Here is a 25,255-nt window from a genome sequence, read left to right on the forward strand (position 1 = left end):
CAGACTCTTACTAAATGGGTGCCCCTGGAAAGCCGTTTCAGCTGTCTGGGCCCCTGTTTTCTCTGGGGTGAAATGAGAGGTTTGGGTTAGATCCCTTTCAACTCTGAATTTATGATCCTATGACATCCTTGGGTCATATTTTCCTCATCTGTAAAATGGGATGGTTAGATAAAATGGCCTCTGAGATGCCCTCCAAGCCTAGATCCATGATCTTATGATCAGTCTTGTGCCCTGGGACTGATGACTCACTTATTTTCTTCCATCCATCCATCCATCCATCCATCCATCCATCCATCCATCCATTCATCCATCCATCCATCCATCCATCCATCTATCCATCCTTCCATCCATCCATTCATCCATCCATCCATCCAGCACATCATTCACTCAGATATCATATTAATCTTCGTAAAGTATAGACTTAACTATTTCATCCTCCATTGCAATAAATCCCAGTGGTTCTCTATTACTCCCAGGATTAAATATAAAATTCTCTGGCATTCAAAGCCCTTCACAAACTGGCTCCCTGCCATCTTTCCAGCCTACTTAAACCTTACTCCCTGACATTTACTCTGTGGACACTGGCCTCTAGGCTGTTTCTCAGACAAGACACTCCATCTCCTTACTGTGAGCATTTGCCATGGCTGTCTGTCCTCAATGCCTGGAATGCTCTCCCTCTTCATCTTCACTTCCTGACTTCCCTGGCTTCCTTCAAGTCCCAGCTAAAATCCCACCTTCTATGAGAAACCTTTGGTTGGGTAGGTGATGCAGTGGAGTCAGGAAGATTCATCTTCCCAAGTTCAAATCCAGCCTCAGACACTTCCTAGCTGTGTGACCCTGGGCAAGTCACTTCACCCTGTTTGCCTCAGCTTCCTCATCTGTGAAATGAGCTGGGGAAGGAAACGGCAAGCCACTTCAGTATCTCTGCCAAGAAAACCCCAAATGGGGTCATGAAGAAGTCAGACACAACTGAAACAACTAAACAACAAAATGAGAAGTCTTTTGTGATTCACCTTCATGCTAGTGCCTTCTCTCTATTGACAATCTCTAATTTATTTTTCATGTTGTCTCCCCAATTAGGCTATGAGTTCCTTGGGAGCTGTCTTTTGCCTTTCTTTGTATCCCCAGGGATTAGCACAGTGCCCGGCACAAAGTAGGCCCCTAATAAATGCTTATTGACTGACTTTCTTTCTTTCATTTGTTCATTCATTCACTCATTCATGTACATTCATTAAGTACCCACAGAATTGTGTGTAGAGCATTGACTGTATGACGCACTGAGAGAGAGAGACAAGGTTTAGAAAAGACAAGATTCCTTCCCTCATAGAGCTCAAGGTCTAGTAGGGGGTTAGGACACAAAATACAAGTGGCTATGTACAAAATACCAAGTCTTTAGAGAGGTAGAAACAAAGTGCTATGTGCTGTGTGTGTGTGTGTGTGTGTGTGTGTGTGTGTGTGTGTGTGTGTGTGTGAGAGAGAGAGAGAGACAGAGAGAGAGACAGAGACAGAGAGAGACACAGAGAGAGAGAGATGGGGAAGGGAGGGCTGGTGGCTCAAAGCACACCAGTGTGTGTGTGTGTGTGTGTGTGTGTGTGTGTGTGTGTGTGTGTGTGATATGAGTGAGAAAAACTTGGAAAGTCAGGGTGATGTCATGTTCTGGAGAGTATCGAATCTAGAATATGAACCTTACCCAGGAAGCAATGGAGTTGAGGGGTTTTGAGCAGAGGAGAAACACTAACTCGCTCCACATGTTAGAAAAGTTAGTTTGGCCCCATTAGGTGGCAGAGAGATTAACAGGTAGGGTAATATATTAAACAGGAAAGTACTACAATAGTGGGAGTGGGTGTTGATGAAGACTGGTGCAGAGGAGGGTCAGTGGGGAGGAAGGGCAGGGGAGAGAAGTGAGAAATGTGGAGGAGATAGAACTGTCAAGTGGGTCATATCCCATCTCTTCTGCTTACTACCTGTGAGACCTCGGGCAAGTCACTCCCCCTCTCAATTTCTTCTTCCAAAAAAATGAGTGGGTTGGATTTAGATGGTCTTTTAGGTCCCCTTGACTTCTGGAACAAAGAACTTATGAATCTATGATCAGATATGAGAGATGAGGAGGAAAGGTTTCAAATAATAGGGAGAAAAACTAAGTTTACCAGTCCATTTGACTGAGTCATTCACCGTCATCCAGCACAGGCTAGGGGCCACAGGGACTGACTGGGAGGTGAGGGAGGAGGGGAATCTTCAGGATGGGATGCTGCTCTGGCTCAGTGACCCATTGCAGGGAGGTGGGGATAGAGTCAAAGGGAGGGTATCTGGGAGGAGAGTACTAAAGTCCAGCTGGGTCTGGCCCTTTTTAGCAGTGAAAGCTTCTGCAGAAACCTCCACCTTACTCGGAGAAAGCCAGGGAGCTGGGTAGGCCAGCATTGTCCAGCAAAGGCCGGCTGCTGAGTTCTTGTTGGCCACTGCTCTATTTACAAGGGTATTGATTTTTCTGCCTGTTTTCTGGTAGTTATTAAGACTTGGTCCCTGGAGCCCTTTTGAAACGAGATTGAAATCTCAAGAGTGGGGACTTTGGGAGTGGAGTAATTAGGGAGACTGTCCTTCTAGGGCAGGTTACCCCACACCCCTCAAGCTTCCAGTTCTTGTCTCCACCTCCCTGGCAATTTTCCACAGCTTTCTCCAGTGCAGAACGGCTTCTCACTCCAGTCCAAGACTAGGGCAGTGATATCCTAGAACCAGCAAGAGAAATAGCCCAGAAACCCTCCTTCTCCAGCACCCAGCGCACATCACCCTGGAGGCAGACTCTCTGAGCTGCAGGAGACAAGGAGGCCTGAGTTCCAGTTCTCTGGGAGTGCAGCCAGTATGCTGGATGACGGGGGGACGCACCAGTAGATTGGGTCAGCTATTTGCTTAATAAATGCTTGTTGACTGCCTAGACTGGTTATCTCTATCTGTGCCTTGGGCTACTGTATTTCCTAAGGAGAATTCCAAGTAAAAGCATCTCTCCTCACTTAAGAGGATCAGAGATGTGTTGTTGTGCAGTTGTATCTGATTCTTCTTGACCCCATTTCTATTTTCTTGGCAGAGATGCTGGAGCAGTTTGCCATTTCCTTTTCCAGCTCATTTTAAAACTGAGGCAAAGAGGGTTAAGTGACTTACCCAGGGTCACCCAGCTAGGAAGTGTCTGAGGCCAGATTTGACCTCAAGGAGATGAGTCTTGCTGACTCCGGGCCTGGCACTCTATCCACCATGCCACCTAGCTTTAAACAATTCGAGTTCTCTAAAAGTAGAATGAGCTGCCTTAAGAAGTAGTAATTTCAACTGAGATAATATTTGTAAAGGGCTTACTTAGCCACCTAGCTGCCCATTTCAGAGATTTAGAGCTATCTAAAATTCAGATTTCCAGCATGCAAAAGAGCTGACTTCCAGAATTTCTTTTCTAAGGCTGGCAAGAAACAGTTTGCAAACGAGCATTATACCTTGGCACCGTCCTAGCAGAAAACTCATATTGAATCTAAGACTTAGGCACTAGTTCGTCTATTTTATGGGTAAGGAAACTGAGTCAGGCAGAGGTTGAGTGACTTGCCCAAGGTCACAGAGGAAGGAGATATGTACTGTTAAGATAGGAATGACTTGGGCCTGGGAGTTGGGAGACCTGAGTTTTGTTCTCAGGTCTGCCCCTGATTCACTGGGTGACACAAGGCAGGTCATGAAAGTCTCTGGGCCTCTTTCCTCATCTCATAGGCAGCTGGGTGATGCAGTGGATAGACCTGGAGTCATGAATCATCATAATGATAGATGTATTTATATAGCACCTACTATGTGCTAGGTACCGTGCTAAGTGGTCTACCATTAATATTTCATTTGATCCTCACAACAACCCTGGGAGGTAGGTGCTATTAGTATCCCCCATTCACAGATGAGGAGAATGGAGGCAAGTGGAGGTTAAGTGACTCGCCCAGGGTCTCACGACTAGTAAGCGTCTGAGACTGGATTTGAAAAAGAATGATAATAGCTAGCATTTATCCAGTGCTTACTATGTGCCAGGCATTGTCACAATTACTGTCTCATTTGATCCTGGGGAGTGGGTACTATTACTTATCCTCATTTTACAGATGAAGAAACTGAGGTAGAGGTTAAGTGACTGGCTCAGGGTCACAAAGCTCATAAATATCTGAGGCCAGATTTCAGACTCAGAGCTCCCAACTTCAAATTTAATTTCAGACAATTACTAGACCTTGAGTAAGTCATTTAACCTTTGCTTGCCTCGGTTTCTTCCTATGTGAAATGGGGATGATAATCGCCTCTACTTCTCAAGGGTGCTGTGAGGATCAAATGAGATATTATCGGTAAGGCACTTTGCAAGCCTTACACTTGTTTATAAAAGTTACTAAATGTTATTATGTTACCAATGTTATTAAATGTTGTAATGTTATACAAACGTTATTATGTTACATAAGTGTTATAAATGTTATGTTAGTGTTATAAATGTTATTAAATGTTATATAAGTGTTACAGATGTTAAGTTATTGTTGTAAATGTTATAATGTTATATTGTTACAAATGTTATTAAATACTATACATAAATACATATAAATACCCATATATATAAAACCTATTATTATAGCATGATCTCACAGCACCCATCCCTGGGCCTGGACTCAGGGTTGTTTAGAGCGTCAAATGAGATCATATACGTGAAGGACTTTGTAAAATGTAAAGCATTCTAGAAAGGCTACTTATTACCGGTTATTTTTGTTGTTAATTAGTCCTACTGTGGTCTGCTCTGGTGAGACAAATATCGGGGCAGCTAGGTGGCGCAGTGAGTAGAGTGCTGGCCCTGGAGTCAGGAAGATCTGACTTCAAATCTGGCCTCAGACACTCGACACACTTACTAGCTGTGTGACCTTGGGCAAGTCACTTAACCTCGATTGCCCTGCCTTCCCCCCTCAAAAAAAAAAACTTAAAAAAAGAGACAAATACGGAATCTCGTGTTGATATGGGGAGTCACGCTTTAGGAAGGAGGTTAATGAGTGGGTCGGGAGTGGCCAGAGGAGGTCAGCCAGGATGGGGATGAAGGATCCTTGAGTTTCTGGCATGTGAGGGAGGAGCTGAGGCTACGAATCCAGAATAAAAGACTCAGGGAGGACAAGAAACCGTCTTCAAATATTTAAAGGGTGTGGGGGAGGGATTGAACTAGTTCTACTTGGCTCCAGAACAAGGAGTAGTGGGTGGAAGACACAAGGAGGCAAATTTAGGCTTGATGTCTGGAAAAACTTCCTAATAATTAGAGTAATCCCAAGATGGAATGGGCTGGCTGGGGGATGGGGGCAGGGAGTGGGTTCCCTTGATCAGATGTCTTCAAGCAAACACCATTTGTCAGGTTTTGTGTGGAGGGGATCTTTGGTTCAGGTAGGTCTGGGCGGCCACTGAGGTCTCGGATTCTGGGTTGATGATTTGGTAATCACAGTCCAGTAGGCAGGGGCCTGGGTACACCTTCTACTATTATTGGTTCATCTATCCCTCACTGGGATGTTTCTTCTCGTTACCCTGGCTCCACACAGCCCCATCCTGGTCACCTGCCAGGTCTGGCCCCCATTTAGGTGAATTTCCTTACTTTCCTCATTTGTCACATAGCATCACCTCCCTCATGGCGGATTTTGTGAATTTATAATTTATAAACCTTGAATAATCATAGAAATGGGGCAGCTGGGTGGCTCAGTGGATAGAGTGCCAGGTCTGGAGTCAGGAAGATTTCTTTGTGAGTTAAAATCCAGACTCAGATGCTTGTTAGCTGCGTGACGCTGAGCAAGTCACTTAACCCTGTTTGCCTCAGTTTCCTTATCTGTAAAATGAGCTGGAGAAGGAAATGGCAAATCACTCTAGTATCTTTACCAAGAAAACCCCAACGGGGTGATGAAGAGTCGGACATGATTGAAACTACTGAACGACGTTTTTTATTAGTGGTTCTTCACTGCCACCTTCCCTCTTAGCTTCTTACAAAGGAGTTCAAATTGCCCCCTCGCTATTTTCTTCCTCCTGCCTCCCTTTTGGTGGGGGGCCCTGAAGAGCAACAGCTGTGACCTCTTCCCCTTCTTCTCCAACCTCGGCCCTCATCTCTGGAGTGGAGGGAAATGACTTCAGTGTGTGGGTGGGGGAGTCATGAGGAAAGGGGCCACCGCCGGCTGGCCAAAGGGGCCCCCACCGGAAAAGGAGCCGGGCCAGGGCCCAAGAGGGGAAGATGGTCATGGGACATCCTGTCAGGCTGAGGGGGAAAAACATGAAGGCAACAGCTATTACAGAGAGTTATAAAAGCAAGGTCATGTGTTTGTGCATGTAGCCTGGAACAACCCCACTGCAGAATAAAGACCTCCCCTGCTCAGAACTTTGAAGAACAAGAGGCCATCAGAGGCCTGGACTCAGGATCCCCAAGTGACCATAACAACTGCAGGAAGCAAGGCTTGGCCACCCCCAATTCTTCCTAAGCACTATTAAATCCATTATCAAAGACCTGAAGAATCTTAGATTTGGCATAGACCTCAATGGCCAACAAATCCAACTCCTACTTGAACAGGAATAGCCTCCTTAACATGTCCAATAGGTGGGCATCCAGCGTCTTCTTGGAGATCTCCAACGAGAGGGACCTCACCACCAATGAGGGGGAGCCTACCTTCAATGACAGAGAGCCCACCCCCAATGAGGAGGAGCCTATGATCTCCCGAGGCATCCACCTCCACTCTTAAATAGCTCTCACTGGTAAGTTTTTTCTGATATGGAGCCTTATTCAGACTCCTTACAACATCCACCCATAGTTCCAACCTCTGGAGCCACACAGCACAAGGGGAATCCTTCTTTGAGTCAGCAACAGCTCTTGTATCTCCCCTGACTCTTTTCCAGGAACAAAGATCCTCAAATCCCTTCAATCTTTCTATGGCATAACCTTCAGGCCCTTTGCTAGACTGGCTACCCTGTTCTCATTGATTTCTAGCTTAACAGTTTTCTTTCTAAGCTGCGATGTCCAGAGCTAAGTGCAATACTCCAAGTATGGTCTGATCAGGGCAGAGTGTGGTGGATCTATCAACGTAAGCTAAGATCAAATCAGCTTCTTTAGCAGCCCTATCACACTGTTCATAAGCTCCAAGAGCCTTTATTTTTACAGATGAGGAAACTGAGGCCAAGAGAGGTTAAGAGATTTGCTCAAGGTCACCAAGATAGTAAATGACAGAGGCATGGTTTGAATCCAGGTCTTCTGAGGCCAAGTGCATTGATCTTTCCACTGTATCCTTCCTGAAAATGGGTACCCTTGAATGTTCCATATGTGGCTTGATCATGGCAAAGAGCACAGGGGCACTCACTATTATTTTCTGGGTTCTACACCAGATGAGCTCTGAGGACCCTTCCATCTCTGATGTTCTATGAGACCAAAGAATGAATTGTGGCTGGCCAGTAGGGGAGATATTTTGAGATTGGGAAGAGGGGGATTGTACCCAAAGGTGATCAATCCTGGCTATAAAAAGGCCAGTTTAAAATATGGGATTTAGGGCTAATCAGTCCCAATTCCCCCATTTTATTGATGAAGAACTGAGGTCCAGAGAGGTTCAGAGATTTACCCACAGTCACACAAACAGAAGTCCTCTGCCTACAAATCAAGGGCTCTTTCTCTCGGGCCATGCTCCCCAGCTCTTCTGCCCTAACATTCTAATTTCCTCTTTCTCCTTCCCATTATTCTTTATACCCAGTTCTATGATGGTGACTGACTCCAAGATCCCATTGCCTACCTTAACTCCCCTTGCTTTGAGGAGACAGATACCAGAGACAGAGTCAGAGCTTCCCTCGGCATACTTTTTTATCTTCCTTCCTTCCTTCCTTCTTTCCTTCCTTCCCTCCTTCCTCCCTCCCTTCCTCCCTTTTTGTCCTCCCTTCCTTCCTACCTTCCTCTCTTTCTTTCTTTCTTTCTTTCTTTGCTTCCCCCTAAGCCTCCTAAGACTCTCAGGGTCCTGGCCCTCGGTTCTGGAGGCCCCAGGACAGTCTTGTACAGTTTAACTTCAGGTCCTTCACTGCCCTGGTTGTACATTGTCTCTCCCCATTAGAAACCAGGGACTGGTTTCTGTTTTTTATTTCTTTATTTGTTTCATTGGTAATTGGCACAGTTCCTGGCACGTAGTAAACACTTACTGATTTCCTGGATAGATCGCTGGGATTGCAGTCCCAGGACCTGGCATATGATCTGACCTCTGCTATGACCCTTGGGCAAGTCACTGCCCTTTGATGGGACTCATTTTCCTCATGTACAAAGTCAGGTGGTTGTGTTTGGCCATCTCTAATTGGATGTTCCAGAAGCATCTCAAACTCAACGTGTCCAAAACAAGCCTCCGTGTCTTTCCCCCCAAACCCTCCCCCTTTCCTCACTTTCCTGTTACCATTCAGGGTGCCATCATCCTGCCAGTCAGTCACCTGGGCTGGAAAACTAGGCTGCCTTCACATTGGCTGTCTGTGAGGCCTGGAATGCTCTCCCTCATCCTTATTGCTTTCTCTGAGCTTTTCTGGCTCCCTTCCAGACTCAGCTCAAATCCCCAGCTAGGTGGTACAATGAATGCAGCACTACGCCTGGAGTCAGGAAGATCTGTGTTCAAATCTGACCTCAGACACTACTAGCTCTGTGACCTTGGGCAAGTCACTTCACCTGTTTGCCCTGGATTCCTCATCTGCAAAATGGGGATAATAACAGTATTTACCTCCCAGGATTGTTGTGAGAATTAAATGAGATAATATTTGTAATATAGTAAACACTGTGGTTGCAGTTCAATTGTGTCTGACTCTTCATGACCCCATTTGGGGTTTCCTTGGCAGAGATACTGAATTGGTTTTGCCATTTCCTTTTTCAGCCAGCTGATAAGTATGTGAGGCCAGTTTTGAACTCAGGTCTTCCAGACTCCAGGCCCGGTGCTCTAACCACTGAACCACCTAGCTGTGTCCATAGTAAGCACTAGAGAAATGTTATTACCCCACTGTCTGCAGGAAGCTCCTCTGACCCTGCTAGTGCCTTCCCTCTATTGACTGTCTTCAGTTTAGCCTGTCTATAGCTTGTTTGTGCGTAGTTGTTTGCATCTTGTCTCCTCCATTAGACCATAAGCTTCTTGAGGGCAGGGACTATGTTTGCCTTTTTTGTACCCTCCATGCTTAGCACAGTGCCTGGCACATTGTAAATGCTTCACAAATGCTTGTTGACTGACTGCCTAGATATTACTGAGATTCCCCTCCAGCTAGTAAGCCCGTGATCCTCGGGCCCCTCTGGGAGGCCGTGAGTGTAATCAATACCCCCATCAGAAGTGTAATGTTGGCCATGTATCCTTCCCAGGGGGCTCATCTGCCTAAACAGACATACATTAGTGGTTTCCGTGGGCTCTCTCATCAACAAAGCTGGCCTGGCCCAGGACCCTGCAGTTGAAGGGAGGGGAGCGGCAGGGAAAGCAAACCAAGGCAAGGGGATGCGCAGGGCTCCAGAGCCCTGCTGTGGTCACCAGGAAGGGCTCAGATTTCCCAGAGGCAAGTGAGTGGCCTTGGGGACGACAACACGAGGAAAGGGAAAAACAGGCAGGCATCTATTCTCAGCTCACAGCGGAGTCTCCTAAGATCTGATGACGTCCTAACACGCTTTCGTCTCCAAGCCACAAGAGGAGTCTTGTGAGATGAGTCTTGGCTGGGCCAGTGCCAAGTTTCTGCTTCCTGATTTGAGCCCCTGTTCCTTCAAATCCCCAGGAACCGAGCCCTTTTAATCAGATTTTAACAGAATTGGAGGGGTATTGGCTGTGCCATAGAGTCCAGCTCTTGGGCGCCTGGACTATGGGTCTCAAACGACCATAGAGGGGCTTCTTGGTGGGAGGGAATGGGATGCTGACCTCCCCGGATATCCCAGACTGGCCTCAGTATACCTGCCATGCCTCTTTTACTCATTAAAAGAGCCTTGGACTCAGAATCAGGGGGGCAGTGGAAAGAGTGAAGCCAGAAAACCTGGATTCAACCTTAGACAGGTTCCTCATCTGGAAAATGAACCAATTAGATTACACTGACTTTAAAGTTCCTCCCCATTCTAGGTCTGTTATCCCGTGACCCTGTGACCGGACAATTAGGGCCTTGGAGGTGTATTGGAAAGATGGGACGTGAATTCTAGTACAAGATGTGCCACTAATCCATGGGGTAGATAGGCCCTGTCTCTGGGCCTCTACTTTGCATCTATCCAAGGCAGAGGGAAGTCAAGACCCAAAGAGGGTATGGGACCAGTCTGGGTAGAACCAGGATGACCTGATGTGGTGACACTCCTTTTCCTCTATGCTGTCTGAAATGAAATAAGACCATGGCTGAGCTGTCTTCTGTAGGGGGGATAAGTTGCACAGAACCATCCCCACTCGTTGCCTAGTATGCCTTTGGATCAGCAGGACTCATTAGTACTCATCTGGGAGACTGGCCAGTCTGGGAGTACAGACTGGCTTTAGTCCCTGCGTGACCCTAAGGAAGTCACTTCCCCCATTCTGTGCCTTACTTCTTCCCCTATAAACGAGGAAGTCAGGCTGGGTTCTTTCTTCCGATTAGTGCAGTCTTTCTATGCCAATGAGCGCAACAGCCCCAGACTAAAGCCCTTAATGGCAGAACCCAGGAATGTCTTCCAGAAGGCCAGTCCTCTACAAAATCTCCATATCTTTCCCCTTCACCTTCCCTTTGTCCCTAGTGCTCCTGGAGTTCTCAGAGGTCAGTAGGAAACAGAAATAGGTATTATTCATACAGCGCTTCATGGTTTACAAAGCACTTTATACATGTGTGTGTGTGTGTAGATATGTACCTAGACACATATATATACCCAATATACACAGGTATTATATTATATTATATACAGCTACAGGTATTGTAAATGTATTATATTATTATGTTAATGACATCATATCATATCATATATTATGTAAACATGTATGTATATATTATCCCTATATATGTATGTATATGTACATATATACACACATTACACATTCTATACACACTGTTGTTATTCAGTCATTTCAGTCGTGTCTGACTCTTTGTGACCCCATTTGGGTTTTTCTTGGCAAAGATACTGGAGTGGTTTGCCATTTCCTTCTCTAGCTCATTTTTACCATTGAAGAAACTGAGGCAGAGTAAAGTGACTTGCCCAGGGTCACACAGCTAGTAGGAAGTATCTGAGGCTGGATTTGAACTCAGATGTTTCTGATTCCAGGCACAGTGCACTATCCACTGTACCACCCAGCTGCCCCATATTTACATACACATGACAAACAACACACGTATGTATTCTGCCAAGACAATGTAATACAATATACACATATGTACGATACATAATCTGTGTGTAATACCTACGTGTATATCTAATATATATTTGTGTGTGTTGTGTATGCGTGTATATATACATATCCCCTGCTTTATGTGTGCGTATATACATGTACATATATACACACAATGCACACATACATACACACGTACACATACACACATTCATGTGGTCCTCACCACCACGAGAGGCAGATGTCATCATTATTGCCAATTTACAAATGAGGAATCTGAGGCATAAACAAGGCTAGGTGACTTGCCCAGGGTCACCAAACTAGTAAGTGTCTAAGACTAGCTTTGAACTCCGGTCTTCCTGACTCCAAGTCTAGGAGGGCATCGAACTGGATTTTAATACTTCACTATTAACTCTTGGACACTGCCTCCCTGCCCCCCCAACAAAGTCTCTCCCCAGGCTGGGTAGAGGAGGCATCTGCATTTCCAAAGAGTCTCAGGGGAGAGTCGGCTTCCCCCAAGTCAGTGAATCAGCCAGGGTGGCATCCCCAGGGTGGCAGAGATGTTTGCGAGGGAGGGATTGGTTGGTTAGGGCTTTTTTATGGCCACGAGATCCCATGACACATGGGGTGTCTCCCACAGTTGATTCTATGCCAGCTTGATCTGGGAACCTTGGCTCACTGGGGCTCATTCCTCCCCTCCCCTGCCTCCCCTCCTTCAAAGAGAGCAGATCCTTCATCTCATCACCTTGTCCTTGACCCCTTCCCTTTCTCCAAGATTGGCCACCTCCTTTCACTCTGTTCTGCCATTTTCTTGCTCTGCCATCTTCTCCTGCTCATTTCTCCCTATTCCCTCCTCTTTCCCTTCAACCGCTCCCCCAAATCACCACTTCCTCCTCTCCTCCTTCCTTTCTCTTTTCTCCCCTCTCCTCTTTCCCTCCTTTTTCCTTCTTTCCTCTTTCTTCCTCCTCCTCTATCTTTGTGCTATCACAGCAAAACATCTCCACCCTGTCTGGCCTGTTTCTCTGATGTGCTCATCATTCACTTCAATGCTACAGTGGAAAGATTTCTGGCCCTGGAGTCAGAGGACCTGGGTTCGAATTCTATTTCTGATGCTTACTACCTGTATAAGATTGAGCAAGTCACTTCCCTCAGTTTCCTTATCTGCAAAATGAGGGGGCTGCACTAGCCGGTCTCTGAGGTCCTTTCTGCTTCTAGATTCAGGCTCCAATGATTTATCAGTGGCTAACCCGTTCCCTTGATCCTGTGAGCCATGGGTCTGTGCTGCTTTTTTCTCTTCCTCCTCCTCTTTTTCCCTTTCCTGAACCCTCCATCCCATCTTCCTTTCTCTCCTGTCCTTTCTATCTGGGGCTGCCCTAGATTTTCAACACCAGCCCCCATCCTGCCAAGCAGTGACAGGCCAGTTGTCCTGGGGAGGTTACCCAGGGGACAGCGGGCCTGCATCCCAGTGGACAGGAGCTGCCCAAGCTGTACCCAGCAAAACAGAGCGGGCTCCTGACGCTCTAATTGCTCTTCCCCCTGCCCGTCACCGGCACAGAAAAGCTTCTGGGAGCCTCTTCCCCACAACAGTCCTGGCTGCTTTGATGGCCGTTTTCTTTGTTAGGATTTTAAGAGCATTCAGTTCCAGGGACAGGCGCCAGCTCTGCCATCCTCTGCCATCAGGGAAGGCTGAGCCAGCCTCCTTCCTCAGCACCCCTTTCACCCACCTGCCACCCTTGGAGAAATAAGGCAAGCAGCAGTGAATTCCCCTGGCCCTGGGCCATAGAAGCCCGGAGGAGGGAAGAATGAGAACAAGGGTGTTGGGTGAAGAGGTTGGGGGGAGGGGCGGGATGAGCTGGGCAGGAGAGACCCAGGGCTCTCTTAAGCAGGAGCCATGAGCTAGTGAATGTAGCACACAGGGGAAGCTAAAGTAGGAAAGGATGAGTCTTCTCAATAAGTGGGCAGTCAGGTGGCCAGAGCTGGGAGGGGGTTTAGAGGGTAAAATTATAATTGAGATGGGGCCTTAGAACACAGAATGTCAGAGCTGGAAGGGGCCTTAGAATAGGAAATGTCAAAGCTGGAAGGGGCCTTAGAGTAGGGAATGTCAAAGCTGGGAGGGGCCTTAGAATAGGGAATGTCAAAGCTGGGAGGGGCTTAGAATAGGGAATGTCAAAGCTGGGAGGGGCCTTAGAACAGGGGATGTCAGAGCTGGGAGGAGCCTTAGAACAGGGGATGTCAGAGCTGGGAGGGACCTTAGAATAGGGAATGTCAGAACTGGGAAGGTCTTTAGAATATGGAATGTCAGAGCTGGGAGGGGCCTTAGAACAGGGAATGTCATAGTTGATGGAGCTGAAATGGTGAAATGATGGGGAGGTCCACAGAGTATAGAATGTCAGAGCTAGAATGGAGCTTGAGAGATCATCCAGTCCCACCTCCATCACTGCCCTAACCCAGTTTCTATCACTTCCATAACTCCAGATCAATTACCTCTCCTGTCAACATAATCCCCACCCCCACCCTGCCCTAACCCAGGCTCCATCACCTTCACCACTACAGCTTCCCATCCAAGCTCCATCACTAACACAATACCATCTCCATCACGGCTCACTCCTAGCTCCATTACCCCCAATAACACAGCTCTATCTCCTTTCCGATCCCAGCTCCATCATCAACACAATTCCAGCTCTATGACCTTCCCCATAACATCAGTCACTTCTTCCTTTCATAGATCTACCACCCTTGAGCCCATCTCCACCACCCTCTCATTTTGGCATTATACCTGTGTATATCTTCTCCCCTGTCCCACGGCTCTAACCTCTCCCTTCCCCATAACTCCATTACCACAACCATCCCAGCTCAGAAACTCAGAATCCCAGAGTTGACAAGGACCCCAGACGCTATCTAGTCCAACTCATCTTTGAAGAAGACAGTAATGCCCTGAACAAATTCTCCATAACAAATCCAACAAGTGGTCATCGAGTTTTTGCTTGAAGACCTTCAAAGATGGGGAATTTTCATCTCCCAAGGCATCTGGTTCCATCTTGGGCTAGCTCTCTCGTTGCTGGGAGATTCTTCATCCACTAAATGAACCTATACCCATTGCTCCTGGGGCCAAGCAGAACAAGTATAATCCCTCTTTTACAAGATGGCCTTTCAAATACTTAAAGACAGCTACCACAAACCTCATAAATCTCCACGTTAAGCATCCTCAGTTCATTCAAATGAACCTCTTACAGCCTTAATCTAAGAACCTCCTCAGGTCGCTCTCCAGTTGAAGAATCCTCTTCTTAAAATATGATGCCCAGAACTGGATGTGCCCTTCAAATGTAGCCCGACTAGGCCAAGGCTCTCCACCTGTTGTGATCTCGACCCCTTTGGTTGGGCAGTCTGGTGAAGCTTAGGGACTCCTCAGAATCATGTTAAGTTCGTAATATAAAATACAGAGGATTACAAAGAAAACATATTAGATTGAAATACAGTGATCAAAGATTTTGAAGACAAATTTAAAGGCCCAAGGAATAGCTCATGGATCTATTTAGTCTAACCCTCTTATTTTAGAGATGAGGACAATGAAGTTCACGGAGACTCAATGACTTTCCCAAAGTCACACAGATAATAAGCAACAGAGGTGGCATTTGAACCCAGGTCTTCTTTCCACTGAACTGCACTTTCTCTCTCCAGGATACAGCAGGGCTATCATCTCCCTAGTCCTGGAGACCAAGTCTCTCTTAATGAAGCCCAAGATTACAATAGTTTTCTTGGCTGTCCATCACCTCCACCATCACAGCCCTATCTCCTTTTCCTATCCAAGCTCCATCACTACCAACACACTGAGTTTGTGGTCCACTGTAATCCCTGATCTTTTCCCACTCGATTATCTGCCTGACCTGTCCCTCTCTCCCTTGATCTTGTATCTGTGAAGCACCATCACCTTTTTTTCTCGCAGCTTCATTCTCTCCCCCACCCAAAGTCCCAGTCCATCTCTTTCCCATCCCACCCCACGATCTTACTCTCCTCGATCCCAGCCTCATACCCTTATTCCAGGGCCATCGGTCTCCTCTCTCACAGCTCTAATCATCACTTCCCATCCCAGCTCTGTCTCCATCCCTCTGACGGGCCTCTTACCTTCTCCACCACTGCTCCATCACCTTCTCCAGTCATAGATCCCTATAGTTTCTCCTAATCTGCCCCTCCATTCCCTCTTCCAAAGAACCAAGTCTAGGCTAAATCCCTCAACTGGGCAAGCCTTCATCCCTAGGGATTCTCTCTAAGGCCGGGAGTATAACAAGTCCTTTAGCTTTGAATGCAGCTAGTGGATGGCATGCTGGACCTGGTGTAAGGAAGGGTACCCCAGAGACCAGTCACTTAACATCTGCTGCCTCAGTTTTCTCATCTGTAAGAGGGAATAATAGCACTTAATTCCCAGGGTGGTTGTGAGAATAAAATAAGATAATATTATAAAGCTCTTTGCAAACCTTAAAGGCCTATACTTTGTTAGTTATTATAATAATTACTTTTATTTCAGCTTGTAACGCTAGACAAGGGGCGGGTTGATGTACAGGCAGGAGGGGTGGGAGAATGCAGTGGGAGAGAGGTGAAGAAGAAAAGAAGGAGGTGCCTAGGGGTGGGGGAATGGAAGAGAAAGAGCCGCCCAGGGTGAACCTATCAGGGGCTGCTCAGAGCTCTATGTGGCTAACACTGCTCTTGGGGCTTCTCCTCAAGGTGCCTGCTGAGGTCCATATGGCACAATAATATATCCAAGTTTTATTTCCTCTCTTCTGTATCAGCTTTTAGTAAAGAGACACACTAAAGAAGGGTGGCTAGTGTTGTCTGAGGGGTTAAGGGGGACACCCAACAAAGACCTCAGCTCTTACCAGCCATGCAGCTGGTGGGAGGGGGAGCTTATTTTTTTGGAGGGGGGATTCATAACTCATGTGGAGGGGTTGCAAATGGTCCCAGATTTAGAACTCAAAGGGATATAGGAGCCAGCCCCCTCATTTTTTACAACTGGGGAGATAGTAGTATAGTGGAAAGAGCATTGAACTTGGAGTCCCAGGACCCGAGTTCAAATCTATCTCTGTCAATAACTACCAGGTACCAAGCAGGGTGGTATAATGAACAGGGTGCTGAACTTGGAGCCTGGAAGACCTGGATTTGAATCCTGCCTCCAGTATCTATCACCTGTGAGACCCTGGGCAATTTACATGAGTTTGCTTCCTCCTCTTCAAAATGAAGGGGTTGGAGTGGAAGGTCACTTCCACCTCTGCTTCCTACAAGGTCTGGAAAAGTACTAATGTGCCTACAGCCACCCAGCCAGTGAGCAGCAGAGAGGGACTCCCCCCAGTGTAGTGGGCCCCAGCTCCACCGTATTTATGCTGTCTCCACATCCTCTGTGCTTTTGACCTTCTCCCCCTCCTCTTCCTCCTCCTCCTGTCCCTCCCCTTTCTCTTCTCCTTTTCCCTGCTGAGGACAGTGATTAATGAGGTTGGTTTGGGTTGGTGAAGCCTAGAGTCCTCTGGGGAGGTCTGCCTGGTAACTGGCAGCAGGCAGGAGCAGGCGTCATCCCAGGCCCCATGACGTACCATGGTACAGTAGGTACCAAGGGACCAGACCTGCGCAACTCACCACCCCCTCTTGCTTGCCTTACCTGGCTGTGGGTGCCCCAGTTACGGGCTATCTCAGGCAAAGAGAGTCCTGGAGGAAGTATGGTACAGTGAGAAAGAAAGCCGATGAGGTCAAAGGATCTGGATTCAAATCCTACTTTGATTGCTCATTCATTACCTTGTGACTTTGGGCAAATCACTTCCCCTCTGGATTTCCTCCTCTTTAAATGGGTTTGGGGATTGGATTGATGATCTAAGGTTCCCTTCTAGCCTGAAATCTTAGGAACCTATGCAATTAATCCTAGATATGATGGTTGTTTCTTTGGTGATTTGGCCAATGCCTAGTTAGCTGAACTATGGGGATCCATGAGTCACACAGACCCACCCAATATGGAAAGATACCCTGACACAGTGTTTAGGGCATTGGATTTGGAGTCAGGAAGACCTGAGTTCAAATTTTACCTCAGATATGAAATAGCTATATGATCCTGGGAAAGGCATTTAACCTTTCTGTGCCTCAGTTTCTTCATCTATCAAATGGGGTGGGGTTGAACTCAGGAGTTCCTAGGGGCTTTTTCTAACTCTATATGGTTATATGATCCTATGATCTACAACTTTATCGCCTACTGCTACCTCACTGTATGCTTCTCATTCAAGTCAGATCTGTTTCTCCTCAATATTCTACCCCTCCTTCTCACTCTCTCCTCCCACACCCAAAACCATGCTCATTTTTGTTGTGAGATTGCTCTCAGGGCTCTACTATCCAAACAGCACTTTTAGAGAAGCACCTAGCACCAGGCCTGACACAAAGTAAGCACTTGCTAAGTGATCAACTGAGGTATGACAAAGTAGTCATTTATCAGAAAAAGAACTGGGTGTCTTAGTGGCATACAAGCTCATTCAGAGTCAATAGTATAACATGAGATCCATGAAAGCTAATGCTGCACACTGTTAAGGAGCTTGAGTGTTGGTGACTTGTTTTCGTTCTGCTCCCTTTGCTTTGCAGCAATTCATAAGACGTCTTCCTCATTTTCCTCTGAAACTGTTCATTCTATAACTTTTTATGGCCAATAATTCCCTTACATCCATACGTCATAATTTGCTTAGCTATTCCCCAATAGGCAGATACCCCTTTAGTTCTGAGTTATTTTTCTACTATGAAAAGAACTTCTAGAAATACTTTTGTACGTACGGGTCCTTTCCCTCCTTTGAGGTCTTTGGGGCTGTACTACTACAGCTCAAGCGTGCACATTTTAGTGACTTTTTGGTCAGGGTTCAAAATTGCTTTCCAAAATGACTAGACCAACTTACAGCCTTGTCAACAGTGCACTGGTGTTCCTGTTTTCCCACTGCCCCCTGACATTTGTGATTTTCCCTTTTTGTAATCTTTGCCAGTCTGATGGATGAGGGTGGAACCTCAGAGTTGCTTTAATGTGCATTTCTTCAATTATTAGTGATTGGGAGCATTTTTTCATATGGTTGTTGTTAGCATAGTATCTGGCACATAGTAGGTACCTAATAATATTTATTGATTGAGCTTGGATTTCTTCCTTTGAAAACTGACTGTTTATATCCCTTGACTATTTATCTACTGGGGAATGGTTCTTGTTTGTAAAATTTGAATCAGTTCCTTGCTATATCTTGGATATGAGACCTTAATCAGAGAAATTTGCTATAAGGATTTCCTCCTAGTTAACTTTTTTCCATTTAAATTTAACTGCATTGATTTATTTGTGCAAAAATTGTTGCATTCATATAATTCCTGGGTGTGTCCTGGTAGATTGATACCCAAATATTTTATATCTTCTGTGATGGAATTTCTTTTTCTAGCTCTTCCTGCTGAGTTTTCATGGAAATATACAGGAATGTTGATGGTTTATTTTATGCCCTGAAGCTTTGCTGAACTTATTGTTTCAATTAATTTTTTAGTTGACTTTTTTAGGCTTTCTAAATAAACCATTGTATCATCTTCAAAAACTATTTCCTCTTTGCTTATTCCTTTGATTCCTCATTCCTGCTTTTTGCTGTAACTATCATTTCTAGTACCACGTTAGAGAGTAGTGGTGATAATACACATCCTTGCTTTACCTCTGATCTTAGTGGAAAAGCCTCTTACTTTTTGCCATTACATATGATGTTTGCTCTTGGTTTTAGATAGCTTTAGACAACTATTATTTAGTATTATTATTGATTAAGGAAAAGTCTATTTCTGTGCTTTCTAGAGTTTTTAATAGAGTGGTATGCTGAATTTTGTCAAAAGTCTTTTTAACATCTATTGATGTAATCATGTGGCTTTAATTATTTCTGATATTCATATGGTATGTTATGTATATTGTTTTACTTATAGTGAACTAGCCCTGCATTCCTGGTGTAAGGCCAAAATGGCCATAGTGTATAAAAGGAGCATGAAGATGATATAAAATGCTTCAATTAAAAAAAAAAAGACTGAGGTAAGCAGAGCGTATAGGTTGAGGGAGGTTATTAATTCTGTAGCACTCGGCCTTGGTCAGACACATCTGGAGAACTGGGCTCAGTTCACTTAGGAAGGACAGAGGGCTGGAGAGCACCCAGAGGAAGGTGACCAGGGTGGTGACGAACCTTATGTAGTCCAATCCTCTCACCACCTGCCCATCTTGGCATTTTACAAAGGGAAAAACTGAGGCCCAGAGAAAGGACCCAAGGACCCACAAGGAGGAAGTGGCAGACCTGGGATTCAACCTCTACAGATTCTACAGATAAGGAAACTATATAGGCACATAAAGAGAAGTGACTTGCCCAAGATCACACAACTAGTAAGTGTCTGAGGTTGAATTTGAACTCATGTCTTCCTGACTCTGGACCCAGAGCTATATCCACTGAGATACCTACTTGCTGAAAGGCCCAGAGTCGGTATACCTCAGATGTGACATTTGAACCTAGCTCTTCCTGTCTTCCAGGCCAACTCTCTATGGGGATAATAACATATCTGTGCCTCCCAAAGAGGACAGGAAGAAATACAGGGCTTCACAAACCTCAATGTGATAGAAGCAAGAAAGACTATAGATAGGCTGCCCCCCAGGCTGGACCGGCAGATGGATGATTGAGCTGGAAGCTTTATTCTATTGTTCCTACCAGAAAGGGAGTCCCCCACTCTGCCCCAGTAGGTTCCATTTCTTTCTCCCCAACCCTTATCTCCCTGTATCAGGTGTTCTTAACCTTTTTTGAGCAGTCTGATGAAGCCTACGGACTGCTTATGGACTAAAAACCATGTTTTTAAATGCATAAAGCAAAATACATAGAACTACAAAGGAGTGCACTCAGACGCATATATGTCTATACAAAAATACAAACATACACGCACACACACAAATACATGTACAAGTTGTCTCTAACAGAACATAAGCTCCTAGAGGGCAGGGACTGTTTCCCTTTATTCTTTGTACCTTTAGCATTCATCAGAGTGCCCTACATAAAGGAAGAATTTAAATGACTTTGATGGAGGCCTCCCTCTCTCCGGGCCTTAGCGGAACAGGAATACAATGTCCCAAGCCAAGAGCTCACCTGAGTGTCCTTCAAGGCAGGTGCTGTTATCATAGCCTCATTTTATAGATGAGGGACCCGAGGCTCTGAGCAATTGACTTGTCCAGGGCTGACAGTGAGTGAGAGGCAAAGGTGATATTATATCAGGGCTGGGAGGGCCTTTGGGAATGTAAGAACTAGGAGAGACCTTAGAATAGGGAATGTCAGAGCTGCGAGGGGCCTTAGAACAGGGAATGTCAGAGCTGGGAATGGCTTCAGAACGTGGAATGTCAGAACTGAGAGGGGCCTTAGAACAGGGGATGTCAGAGCTGGGAGGGGCCTTACAATAGGGAATGTCGGAGCTGGGAGGGGCCTCAGAACAGGGGATGACAGAACTGGGAGGGACCTTAGAATAGGGAATGTCAGAGCTGGGAGGGGCCTTAGAATAGGGAATGTCAGAGCTGGGAATGGCTTTAGAACATGGAATGTCAGAGCTGAGAGGGGCTTTAGAACAGGGAATGTCAGAGCTGGGAGGGGCTTTAGAACATGGAATGTCAGAGCTGCAAGGGGCCTTAGAACAGGGGATGTCAGAGCTGGGAGGGGCCTGAGAATAGGGAATGTCAGAGCTGGGAGGGGCCTTAGAATAGGGAATATCAGAGCTGGGAATGGCTTTAGAACATGGAATGTCAGAGCTAGAAGGGACCTTAGAAGAAGGAATGTCAGAGCTGGGAGGGGCTTTGGGAATGTAAGAACTAGGAGAGACCTTAGAATAGGGAATGTCAGAGCTGGCAGGGGCCTTAGAACAGGGAATGTCAGAGCTGGGAGGGGCTTTGGGAATGTAAGAACTAGGAGAGACCTTAGAATAGGGAATGTCAGAACTGGGAAGGTCTTTAGAATATGGAATGTCAGAGCTGAGAGGGGCCTTAAAACAGGGGATGACAGAGCTGGGAGGGGTTTTGGGAATGTAAGAACTAGGAGAGACCTTAGAATAGGGAATGTCAGAGCTGGGAGGGGCCTTAGGACAGGGGATGTCAGAGCTGGGAGAGACCTTAGAATAGGGAATGTCAGAACTGGGAAGGTCTTTAGAATATGGAATGTCAGAGCTGGGAGGGACTTTGGGAATGTAAGAACTAGGAGACACCTTAGAATAGGGAATGTCAGAGCTGGGAATGGCTTTAGAACATGGAATGTCAGAGCTAGAAGGGACCTTAGAAGAAGGAATGTCAGGGGTTGGAGGGCCCTTAGAACAGGGAATGTCAGGCTGGGAGGGACCTCAGAATAGGGAATGACAGAGCTGGGAGGGGCCTTACAACAGGGGATGTCAGGAGTGGGAAGGCCCTTAGAACAGGGGATGTCAGAGTTGGGAGGGTCCTTAGAACAGCAGATGTCAGAGCTGGGAGGGGCCTCAAAAATGAGCTTGTTCCTTCCCCCTTGCCCTCTTCATTATTTTACAGATGGAGAAGTACCTCCCCAAGGTCCTATAACAGTAGTTGAGTTCTACAATCCAGATCTCCTGGCTCCCAGTCCCAAGCTCTTTTCTCTCCCCAAGGTGCAAGTGAACCGGCTTTGTAGGCCTGGGTTCCAATCCTTAGACTGTTACTTATTTACTATCTGTGAGACCTTGGTCAAATTGCCCAAGCTCTCTGGGCCTCAGTTTCCCACATTTGTAAAGTACAGGGACTAGCTTGGATCATCTCTAAAATCATTTCCAGTTCTTAATCTAACTCCCCTTTTTGGTTCCCCCCCCTCCCCCAGTAACCTATTCTGGTGCCAACCCTTCAAGGCCTTGCTTTCAGCTCCCAGCCAACTAATCTACACTAAGATGTTAATGGCTGGTAATTGAATACTGGGCAATCCCTTCTAGGACAAGTATATTTGAATAGGGAACTCCTATTGACGGAAACATCCAAAGGAATGAATCCCAAACAGTGGAATTTCAACTTCTGAAAGGAAGGAAACAAGCATTTATCAGGCACCTGCTATGTACTAGACACTGTGCTAAGCACTTTAAAAATATCTCAATTGATCCTCACAGCCACTCTGGGGGGGCAGGTGCCATTATTATCATTAGTTTACAGTTGAGGAAACTGGCACATGGAGGTTTACTCACTTCCCTGCTACTAAGCGTCTGAGGCTGCATTCGAATTCGAGGCTCAGCGCTCTAACCACTGTTCCATCCATCTCCAACCTAATATGAGAGGTATTTCCCAGCAGGTCCAATACCATCATTCCTCTTTCCAACCCCAACTCCAATCTTCCCAACCCCTTTTGTCCCATTGTATCTCAGTCTTAATGTGTTGAGTTGGACTGGCCTCATCTGGAATCACACCTGGTTGAGTTGCCCTTTCAAGTGGCCCTAAGCCCTGGAGCCTGTTGGGGGAGGGGATTGCCTATAACCATGTTGGCTCTCCCTCTGGAGCTCCACTGTCTACTGGCGCCATCTTGGTCCCTGCCCTGGTTACTAACTGACTCTCTGGCTCTCCATTAGCTCCGATCTTTACCTCAGGCCTCCAACCCATATCCATCTCACTTGTTTTCTGCCACTCCCCTCATCTGAAGTTGGGTTGTTCTAACCTTACCTTATCAGGACTGGGAATATTGATCTAAGCTCTGTCTTCACTCACTGAGTGACCTTGGACAAGTCAACAACCCTTTGTTTCTACCTCTGTAAAATAAGAGGTTTGGGCTAGGTGGTCTTTACATATTCATCAACCCCTGACATATAGGATTCTAAGGATCCCCTCCCAGCCCTGACATCCCCTGTTCTAAGGCCCCTCCCAGCCCTGACATCCCCTGTTCTGAGGCCCCTCCCAGCCCTGACATTCCCTGTTCTAAGGCCCCTCCCAGCCCTGACATCCCCTGTTCTAAGGTCCCTCCCAGCTCTGACATTCCCTGTTCTAAGGCCCCTTCCAGCCCTGACATTCCCTGTTCTAAGGCCCCTCCCAGCTCCTACAATATTCTCTGGATGCTGTCCCATTAACTTTTCTTCCCCTCCTAGCCTGAGCAGGGGGAGATGGTTGGGAGAGCAGGAGAGCATGCTGAGTCCTCAGCCTCACCCCCAAAGCCACACTGGCTTCAGCAGGCTCCTCCCTTATTTTCCCCTGACTCTCGTCCATGTATGGCCTCTGGGCAACTCTTCAGGGCTCCTGCCAACATTGACTTGAGTCCAACTGATTTTTTTTTCTTTTCTCCAAACTGACCCCACAAAGGCTGAGAGGCAGGAGTGGGAGGCTTTGCAGGGAATGAGTAAGACCTCTTTCATAAACTAATACTATGCAAATAAGCACCTGGTTGGGTTTTTGGGGTGTGTGGGTTGCTGTTTTTTTTTCCTTATGTTGTTTTTTTAAAAAAATATTTTTAATAGATAGCTTGGGTACCTGTCATAAGAAGATAAAGACCAGAAAAGTGGCTGAAATTCACTGGGAGGCCAGTGTTGATTGACTGATCAATACTGGCCAGCAGTTCTGGTTGTGTCTCCTTTCTATGCCTCTTGTCACATCTGTATGAGCTCATCTTATTCTCAAAACAACCCTGTGAGCTAGGTGCCATATAGTAATCCCATTTGACAGATGAGAAGGCCAAGTCTTGCATGTAGTCACACTGCTAGATTGTAGAAAACCCTGTAAAGTGGGGAGAAGTAACCAGAAAGTCCAATTGGAAAGAGACTGGGTGTGTCTGTCCCATTCCCAGGTGGGAATCAGGGAGGCATCCAATTAACACTGGGAAACTGAGTCCCTTGGGATCCACTTCACTTACTGATGTTTACCGTGCTCCCCAGAACTGATGCAATGAAGCCACATGGGAGGTCCATGTTCCCACAAGTGGGGAAATCCAAACATTAGCAGTGAAGACTCCACTTCCCACAGGTGGGAGAGTCACATAGCCTGACAGTGAGGACCCTGCTCCAGCAGGCTGGGGGAGGGGAGGGAATCAGCCTGACAGTGAAGCCTCAAAAGGAAGGCTATTTAAAATGTTTTGTTATTACTAATAATATCACAGCTATCTATTATGTAACAACATTATAACCATAACAATCACTGAGGGGGTAAGGAAGAGGCCCTCTCCTCCCTTAGCCTGGATCTGGGCCCCTCTTTCATTCCCCTCCACCCTCATCTGTCATTTCCATCCCATGACCTGGGTCAGAGAGCTTACCCCCCCTTCCTCCCTCCATGTGGGAAAGCTGTTTCCAGACTGGGCTCCCAGGTCCTGACCCAGGACCTGGGGAAATATTTCAAAGAAGAACCCATCTTCCTGTGGGAGCAGTGAAAACAAGCAGTGGGTGAGGCAGGCAGATGAGCCACCAGGGCCTGGGGCCACCAGCTGAACAAACACCCTGACCCCAGGGGCTTGGGGGGGCAGCTAAACTCCAGCCCTACAGGCACTGTGCTCTGGGGCCCTGACTCCCCCCATCCCTCCTCCTTACTTAACAGATGAGCATGCTCATCTGCTCATGGATATGGTGATGGGCTGTCTGTTACACATGCTGGTGTCCTCATGGGTGAATCAACATGTGTAGCCCAGCTTTTGGGTGAGCTGGGTGATGTTGGGCACAGTTATTGGCTTCATTTACTCAACCAGAGGGAAGGCAGCAAGATCAGGGCTAAATTCCTCCATCTGATACACACTTGCCCTGTGACCCTAGAAAAGTCATTGAACCTCTCGTTGGTCTGAGTAACTCACAAGTTGCAAAAAAAAGTACAGACCTGCATTGGTGGAGGGAATTTCCTCAATGGGAGGTCTCCATGCCAATAAAACCAAAGACCCAGCCCCAAAGGAAAAAAGACATAGTAATACTCACACTGGCTGTGTCTTTGGAAAGCTATTTATAAATAGCAATGAGAATTATTGGCATAC

General features: G+C 46.5%; 1 protein-coding gene across 2 annotated transcripts in view; it reads right to left on the reverse strand.

The window, feature by feature from the left end:
- Positions 1–25,255, reverse strand: part of DTX1 (deltex E3 ubiquitin ligase 1) — a 66,663-nt gene that overhangs the window by 35,973 nt on the left and 5,435 nt on the right. The gene's annotated exons all lie outside the window — the stretch shown is intronic.

This window comes from Trichosurus vulpecula, chromosome 1 (assembly GCF_011100635.1).
Source record: "Trichosurus vulpecula isolate mTriVul1 chromosome 1, mTriVul1.pri, whole genome shotgun sequence".
In the NCBI taxonomy this organism is placed as follows: domain Eukaryota; kingdom Metazoa; phylum Chordata; class Mammalia; order Diprotodontia; family Phalangeridae; genus Trichosurus; species Trichosurus vulpecula.